Below are 9,160 nucleotides of genomic sequence, written 5' to 3' on the forward strand. Positions count from 1 at the left end.
CCAAATATCAACCAAATTAAAATCACCTAGAAAAGATTTTAATATATTGCTACTTTTCAAACTGAAAGTTGTATTATTAATACCAAGATCTAAAGATGGATCAAATATTTCATTAAAATCTCCAGCCATTATTGTATTTTTATTATTCACAAAATTATTTAATTCATTGAAAAAACAAACCTTTTCATCAATATTATTTGGCGCATATACATTAATGAAACTAAATTCATCATTATCAATTTTGGCATTAATTTTTAAAATTCTGCCTTCAGTGTCGCAACTATTAAAAGTAAATTTATAAGGACATTCTTTAGAAATCAATATTGCCACCCCTCTTCTATTTTTATATGGACAATTATTATAAAATATCTTCCCATCCCATAAGTGTTTATATCTTTCAATAAAATTATTATCCCAAAATGTTTCCTGCAGAAAAATAACATTAGCATGTCTACTTTTAATATTTGCAAACACTGAATTTAATTTATCAATATCCCTCAATCCATTTACATTTAAAGACAATAACAGCATTGTAATAAGAAACAAGTACATTAAATAAGCCATTGTTAATTCTTATCCACACTCACACAATCACTCATTCTTCTCTCTTTTAAACTCTCATCCACACCTTTTGCACGCGCGGCTTGTCTCTTTTGTTTTCTTGTTGACACAGTACTCCAGACTGCCTCATCTGCAGGGCGCTTGACCAACCGTGACCGACGCGATGGCTTTCGTTGTTGAGAATTGTCAATTTCTTTTGCTATTGTATCAGCGTCCTTGTTGTCACTACTACCACTCAATTTCACGGCTTTTAATTCAATCTTTGTGTGCTGTTTGTCCAAGTTCGACGAAACTGGTGTTTTATCTTTATTATCACCTGCATGTTTTTCCCGCGTAGCCTTTTCAACTGTCACTTGGCTTTCATGCACGTCTTCATTCATTGCATCATTTTCACTGTCACTGGCATCAATCCACTCACTGTCATCTTCATGCACGCTACACACACACTCTTCCTCCTTGTTACCACATTTGTCACAAAGAAAAGTTTTATTGCAGTTCTTCGCGTAATGTCCCTTTTCCTTGCAGAAATTACACACAATATCAGGGCAATCTTTTATAACGTGACTGTCCGACATGCAGTTGTAACACACCTTCAACTGATTATCATGAAGCACTCGAAAATACTCCACCCCCTCCACTGTTTTGAACTTCATCGAATAAGGCAAACTCCTTATGTTAGGCGGGAATTTTACACGAACATACCGAGTTCCATCAGCAATACGAGTACCTTTATAAAATCTTCGATAAATAGGAGAAACCAACTCTATATTTAACGATCTCAACCTTTCTTCTATTTCTTCATCAGCAATATAGGCCGGCAAATGTAGAAAAGACACAACAACACTCTCTGAGTGCAACAACCTCGCCTTCAACTTTGATCCATTGAATTCCAAAGATTCATTATCCGCAATTATTCTTGCTTGCACAACATCATCAACAGTTATTTCATATCGATCTGGTCCTTTAGGTACACATGCGTGTATAACATCCCCAACATGCTCACTTAAAAAGGCAATTAACTCACCGGCGGCCATTTTCCTATTATCTCCAACATGAACTACCACTGTGCATTCTTTCTTGTATGTCATATTCTTCTTTTCTCCACTCTCCATATCTCCTCCTCTACTCATAGCTACACTCTTCTCCGAAAAACGTAAACCAGACAGACTGGCAAAAATGTAAAAAAAACTTTTTCAAAACTTTCCACACGGGAGCCGAGGTGAAACACGTCCACCCACGACGAAACCCAAACCGGAAGCCATAATATCTCTCAAATAATTTAACATTTAAAGACAATACCAACATTGTAAATAAAAAGAAATTCATAATACAATCCACTTCAAACATTTTAAAGCTTACCAACATTCTCCCTCTCATTCATGCTTCGCTTATTCACACAATCATCCACACTTTTACCTAGCGCAGCTTGTCTCTTTTTGTTTCCTCGTTGTGACTACACTCCAAATCGAGTCGTCAGCCAGGCGTTTAACCAAGCGTGACCGACGCCAAGTCCTCTGTTGCGTGTTGTCAACTGCAGAGTCAGTTTCTGTATTTTCTGTTGCAGTTTCCATGGTGTCCGTGTCCTTCTTAAGACTACTCTCAGCTGATTTTTCTCCCTTACATTAAACTTTTCCAGTCGCCACCACACTTGGCCTTTTGTGTAGTTTGTCCGGGTTCAACACGGGTGTAACTGTGTTGTGAGAACCTTTTCCCTGGACATGACGTTCCTGCTAGCCAGTGAATTAACGCCAAAAAAAAAATTAGTTAAACTTTTTGGCTTTAATTCTCATAGTGAGAAACTTTTCAAAATTAATCTCCGCCTCTTTCACCTCGTTTACCTCGGCCACAACAACCGATCTTCAGTGTTCCTTCAGTGCTAAGTGCTGCTTACGTAAGAACTTGAGCCCATGACAGGCGTGCGCTACATCAGCTTGTTCTGAATGTGCATGTTAAACCCTATGACCTGACCTGGCCTACTGGTGTTGTTAAACAAAAACAAACTTTAAACGTTGTATGTGTGTACGTCTGTGTGTGAGTGCACAGACAAGGGTGCTGTGGGTTTAAAAAAAAAAAAAAAAAAAGGTTACACACTGCACATGTGTAGCAGTGCGTCCGGTCGCTACAAGGTCATATCATTTATTTAATGTAATCTATATTTTCATATACATTATGGCGCTGGATTAGGGCACCCGGACCCTGTTGTAGGGACAATAAGTAAACTATTATAAAATTGATAAATAAAAAATAAAGGCTCCAGAGGGATTCGAACACTCGACCTTCTGCTTACTAGGCAGACGCTCTAACCAACTGAGCTATAGAGCCTTGCTTGTTTTCTTTAGCTTGCACATGGCTACTAGTTCAAATCAAATCATAGGAATTTACTAACCAGCTGATACATGATATGACCAGTCCTGTCACACGTGTCACCAAATGCACGCATAGCCATGTTTAATCAGCTATTTAATGTTAGGTGCACATTAAATTTTAACCCGGTGAATTTTAATATGATAATATGCTTCTATCGTTCAGCAATCACTTCGCATACAGGCCACTTCTCCAATGCACACCCACTTATTGTCCCTACAACAGGGTCCGGGTGCCCTAATTGTATATACATGTATGTATACAACACTAACAAGTAACGGTTATCCAATCATTCCTTTCTTCAACTTATTTTCGTGCTTATATCCAATTAAAGTTCAAACACGCTGTCCTGGGCACACACTTCAACTGTTCGGGCTGTGTGTCCATGACAAAGGTTTAGTTGTTAGTGAGAGAGTGGTCTTACACCTACCCATGGAGTCGTTAAAACTCGCTCTGTAGTCCAGGCAGTTATGTAAATTTGTATTTTTTTTTGCTCAAGTCAGTAAAATGTATTTCTTTTTATTCTTAAGACTATCCAGAATTAGAAATCCATTAGTAGCATTTTTTTTCAGTCATTTGATCATGGCGGCCATCTTGAAATTCAAAATGGCCATCATTGTGGGATATTTTACATATATTTTGACTCCCAGTTAACATAGAAACACAATTCTTGTATCTATTTATATTTATGAGGGCAATGAACTCGCTGATAACATTTTATTTAGTCATTTGGGTATAATTCCAATCTCTAAAAATCCCTTTATTATAAACCCTTGGATTGGTCAAATTCGTATCACGTGACGATAAAAACTGGCATTCATAGCACCACGAATCTCAGTTTAGCACTATTTTTGGCTATATAGCCGGAACTACTTTATGAATTATGTCAACAAAGGAATCCTCGAGGAATTTCCTTGAGATTCTATTTTTAGACATCAAACAGTAATCGTCTGCTGTCAAACTTCTAAACATCTTCACATATAAATTATACCATACAAAATAGGTCGCTTCAGACATTTTTATTAAAGGTTAAAAGTTATTGAAATTACTTACGTTATATGTTTATAGTGAATTCAAAATCCCACAGCTAAAAATCTATTTTGCCGATCCAAAAAAGTATACAATTCCAGTGGAATTTGGTATTTTACAAAAGCGAATTCAAAAACAAAATTCTGTCAGTTCATGCCAACCATTAGCAGTAACGCGCATTCAACGGCATTGTAGTATGACTTACACAACACATAGTTTCTAAGTTTGCGCGCCACTGCGATGCAATCTTTAAACGAGTCGAGTTTTGAAACTAGGCATATCATGTACATGTCGGGACACAGGAACGAGCTTCAATTCGAAGCTACAACAGAGAATGTTCCACTTTCCAAAAACGAAAAATGAGCATGGCACTGTCAAATCTCACGAATACTTGTGTCGCACCACTTGAAGTCACACATGCCAAAACCATCCTGTTGCCACTTCCACAATTACAAGGCCAGTAAACACAGAAACTCGCGACACACCTGTTTCATCCATTTTCCGGAAACATTGAAACCACTTTCTCCATGTCAAATCTATCAACACATGGAATTATCACACACTCAAAATTTTATAACTGTAATTTCAACGTCGTAATTGGTAAATCTGGACAGTAATAAAAAAATGGGCCCATCCACAGTTCGTAGTTTAAAAATTCATACACCAACCGCTTCACATATAAATTATAGCATACAAAAATAGGTCGCTTCAGACATTTTTATTACAGGTTAAAAGTTATTAAAATTACTTACGTTATATGTTTCTAGTGAATTCAAAATGTTTTTAGTTGGTATTGACATTTAATGCAAAAAATTAATATGAATTGTATTAATGATTGTAACATTGTCATTCTCTCATTCGGCTATTGACGGAAAAAGCCGAACCACCATAGGGATTCCGCTAATGTTGAGTATGAATTTCGTGTTAATAAAATAGTAAATAGTTGGAAAATAGAGTTCACTTTTTATTTTAAAGAGCTTTACATTAATGACATGGTTATGTGTTTGGAATTATACATTCATACAGTGTGTAAAGCGGTTTTGCGTTTCATACTAGCATGAAACTCAAAAAATTTCACGTTCAATTCTTAAATGACAGCCATTTTGAAATTCAAAATGGCCGCCAATTAAATATTCTTATATATATATTTACTCACAGTTGACCCACAACAACAATTTAGGTATCTGTTTACATTTATGAGCTCAGTGACTTGAAGTTGAGAAAACAAAAATTGTTGTCTGGCCTAAGCATCCATCTTGAAATTCAAAATGGCCACCATTTTAATATATGTTTCCATATATCTCAACTCTCGGTTAACATAGAAACACTATTTTTTTTGTCTATATGTACATTTATGTAGCCACGAATTTATTGATGGCATTTTTGTAGTCATCCAATCGTGACAGCCATCTTGAAATTCAAAATGACCACCATTTTAATGTATTTTTCATATATCATAACTTCCGGTTCAGGCAGAATCACAATTATTTTTGTATGTACATTTTTAGGATCAATGAATTAAAGGCCAACATTAACAAGTAAAGGTTATCCAATCAATGAATCATTCCTTCAACTAATTTTCGTGCTTATATCCAATTAAAGTTCAGAGAGAGGAAACCCGCTGTCGCCACTTCATGGGCTACTCTTTTCGATTAGCAGCAAGGGATCTTTTATATGCACCATCCCACAGACAGGACAGTACACACCATGGCCTTTGTTACACCAGTTGTGGAGCACTGGTTGGAAAGAGAAATAGCCCAATGGGTCCACCGACGGGGATCGATCCTAGACCGACCGCGCATCAAGCGAACGCTTTACCAACTGGGCTATGTCCCGCCTCGATACGTCAATAACGTAGGAAGGGATCTGACTCAGTCGGTAGGGCGCTCGTCTGGTGTATTTGGGGTCATAGGATCAAATCACCTCGGTGGACCGAGTCTCTGACTGAGTTTTCTCTCGTCTCAACCAGTGCCTCACTGCCAGTATATCAAAGGTCGTGTTATATGCCGTCCTGTGTGTGGAAAGAATATATAAAAGATTCCTTGCTGCTAATGAAACATTTTAATGGGTTTCCTCTGAAGACTGACATCCAGTGCTTTAGTGGTGTTATTAAACAAAACAACAAACTCGTGACATATTCAATTAAAATATGCTCTAGTGGTGTCGTTAAACAAACGCACTTTAAAAAACCCACCTTTTTTATATTTGAGTAGCTAAAACAAAACAACAAAAACCAAGCCCAACGTTGGGCTCGAACCCACGACCCCGAGATTAAGAGTCTCGTGCTTTTTTTTTTTTTTTTTCGTTTTATTTACAAATTCAACAATTCACATTCAATAAATAAAATATATATTAAAGCAATAAACACGCACACACAAGAACCATTCACTGAACTACTCTGACCTCTCGCGCTCATTCATACTGATTTCATCCATTAATATATATATTATCATCATTTCTTATAAACATTCAAAAAAATAAATTAAAAAATAGTAATTTCATTCACTTCTCAAACGTCTGTTTTATAAACACCAGCAATTAAAGTTCTAAACAGGTTTTAATTTTTTTCCATTTGGATCAGTGTCAATTCCTTTTCTTTTTCTTTCCTCGGCTAACCTCCTGATAAACGCTTCATTAGGTCGATCGACCTTTCTCCTTGACCTTGAGAATCATGGTGTTCAGTGTTCTCCGATTAATCTCTGTCCGTGCGTGGTAAGCGGTCACCCATTGTCTCGGTTCTTTCATTCGCAACATCTGAGCTTCTGTTTTTAACAGGTGAATCAGTCACTCGCTTAACACTAGTATTGTCCGATTTCTTTCCTTCTTCTAACCTTCTTCTTCCTTCCTCTAACCTTCTCATTGTCTTTAGCTGGCTTGGCATGCTTCACTGACGGGGCTCCTTTAGGGATCGAAATTACTTTTACAATTACCTCATCGTCCATATTTTCTTCATCAGAACTGTGTACCTCTCCATTACTTGTATATTCCACATCAGAATCACATTCCTCACTACTTCTACCGTCCTTACAACTACACTGAGAATGTCTCTTGTTACACTCACCACACTTTAACTTTTCACAAAACTGTTTTATATGGCCAGTTTGTTTACAAAAATTGCACACAATATCTGGACAAAACGTCATGACATGTGAATCAGATAAACAGTTCCAGCATACTTTTGTTTGACCACTATGTATTACCCGAAAAAACATGGGTCCTTCTGCAGTATCAAACTTCACAGAATATGGCATCGATTTGACATTTTCCGGAAATTTCACCCTTACATAACGTGTTCCATCAAAAATGGGAAGTCCAGCATGTTTCCGCCTTTTAATGTCAGATATTACCGCAATCTTGTATTCATTTAGTTTCTTGACAATGTCATCATCAGTTACATATGATGGTAAATGCATAAGAGACACCACCACTGTGTCAGAAAACAACATGCTACAGTTAAAATCATGTCCATTGAACGAAAAACCATCGACTACCAACGTCGCATTTTCTTCGCAATCAAGTCACATCCAGAATGTTGGCATATTTGGGAACAATCGCCAAAACTGTATTCTCACCAGTAATATCTTCCAAAGCTTTGTAAATGTCATCAATCTTGTGTTTTAGATTATCCAAAAAAACTATAAAAAAACTGACAATACACAACTTTCCTATCAAAAAAAAGATCAAGTCTCTCGCATTTCAGTAAAAAACAAAACACACATCTCCAAACAATAAAAACCGAAAAAACCAAGAGCACTCTGAAACACGTCTTATTACAACAAATACACAACCGGAAGTCCAGATTAAGAGTCTCGTGCTCTACCGACTGAGCTAGCCGGGCAGATGACATATCTTGTAGTATAAACTCTATCGAATAATGGGTTTGTTGGTTCTATTTGATACATGTGTTTGCTCGTTCGTAAAATATTAGTAAAGATCATGTAAAAGTCGAATTAACTTACAGTTACAAGCACGCCTCATGATAACTCGTTTACGTAGGAAAAATACAAACAGCAGCTCATGTGCCTTGTAGAAGAGGAATGCTAGTTTTTGTCAGAATGAATCGAAAATAACCGAATCTGGATAACAACGTTTATTCATATTTGGGGATCAGGGGCCAAAGCATCGTAAGTTTACGTCTGCGACTAGCAGTTTTACCGAGCATACATTTACACGTGTTTGGCATCTATTTCATGCAGAAAATAATAATTATTAATTACATTATTATGGAACATTTTAAGGACGAAAATAAATGAATTATGTGTATTTCTAGTTATATTTGTTGTACTATAACAGCAGTAAGAATTGTGGTTTTGTCGTAGATTTACGCTTACGTGCAAAACTAGGGTTACGATTTTTCGTTAAATTGCCTTTTTTGAAGGAATTTCTATTTTGTACATTAAAGGAGCTCAGTCACGGATTTAGTGGGCCTTGTTTCTCTAAATATGCATTATAAATGAAACTTACATTCATTTGGAATACCAAACCTAGTTATTGTATGATCCAAAATATTTTAATGAACTACGTTCGAGGGATACGCTTAGTTTTTAAAATTTGGATCTCTTCTTGTGATGAGACATGAAAAATACGGAAAAACAGACTCGTAGTGATGAGGCTATATATAGGACAACCGTATAACGTATTTTTGGATTTTATATCAACGATCGCCGTGTATAGAGACTTGGCAAATGAGGGCCGGCTATATACATGACAAATAATAAAAAATATATTATTTCATAACGAAAATAACCGCGAATACGCTGAAATAAAATAATAAACAGTCGGAACATAAACTCACCATTTATTATTATTATAGTTATTATTATTATTGTTATCAGGCGCGTGTGCAAATTATTTTGACTGGTTCACAAAGTGGTATTTCGGTTTTAATGTATAGCGTAAAAAAACAGTGTACTGTTGCATGTTTTGTCGTCCAAAGGTTGGCTAATTATTACTTAACCCAGTTGAATCCAGTTCTACATGCAGGGACAAGTTCAGCCTGCCGTTTGTGCGTGTGTGCACGCACGTTAATCTTGCATTTTTATAGCCAAAAACTCCTCCAGATTAAAACACCGCCCCTCCACCCCAAAAGGAATAGTAGTAGGCTAATAATAATAATAATAATAATAGTAGTAGTAGTAGTAGTAGTAGTAGTAGTAGTAGTAGTCGTAGTAGTAGTAGTAATAATAGGAATAGGAATTGTGTATTA

The 9,160-nt window shown here is 36.4% G+C and overlaps 1 non-coding gene across 1 annotated transcript; it reads right to left on the reverse strand.

The window, feature by feature from the left end:
• Positions 1-2,809: 2,809 nt before the first annotated feature.
• On the reverse strand, positions 2,810-2,883 carry Trnat-agu. Its single transcript has one exon. It is a non-coding gene; the product is annotated as a tRNA-Thr (tRNA).
• Positions 2,884-9,160: the final 6,277 nt, after the last annotated feature.

This window comes from Gigantopelta aegis, unplaced genomic scaffold (assembly GCF_016097555.1).
Source record: "Gigantopelta aegis isolate Gae_Host unplaced genomic scaffold, Gae_host_genome ctg6782_pilon_pilon, whole genome shotgun sequence".
Classification (NCBI taxonomy): domain Eukaryota; kingdom Metazoa; phylum Mollusca; class Gastropoda; order Neomphalida; family Peltospiridae; genus Gigantopelta; species Gigantopelta aegis.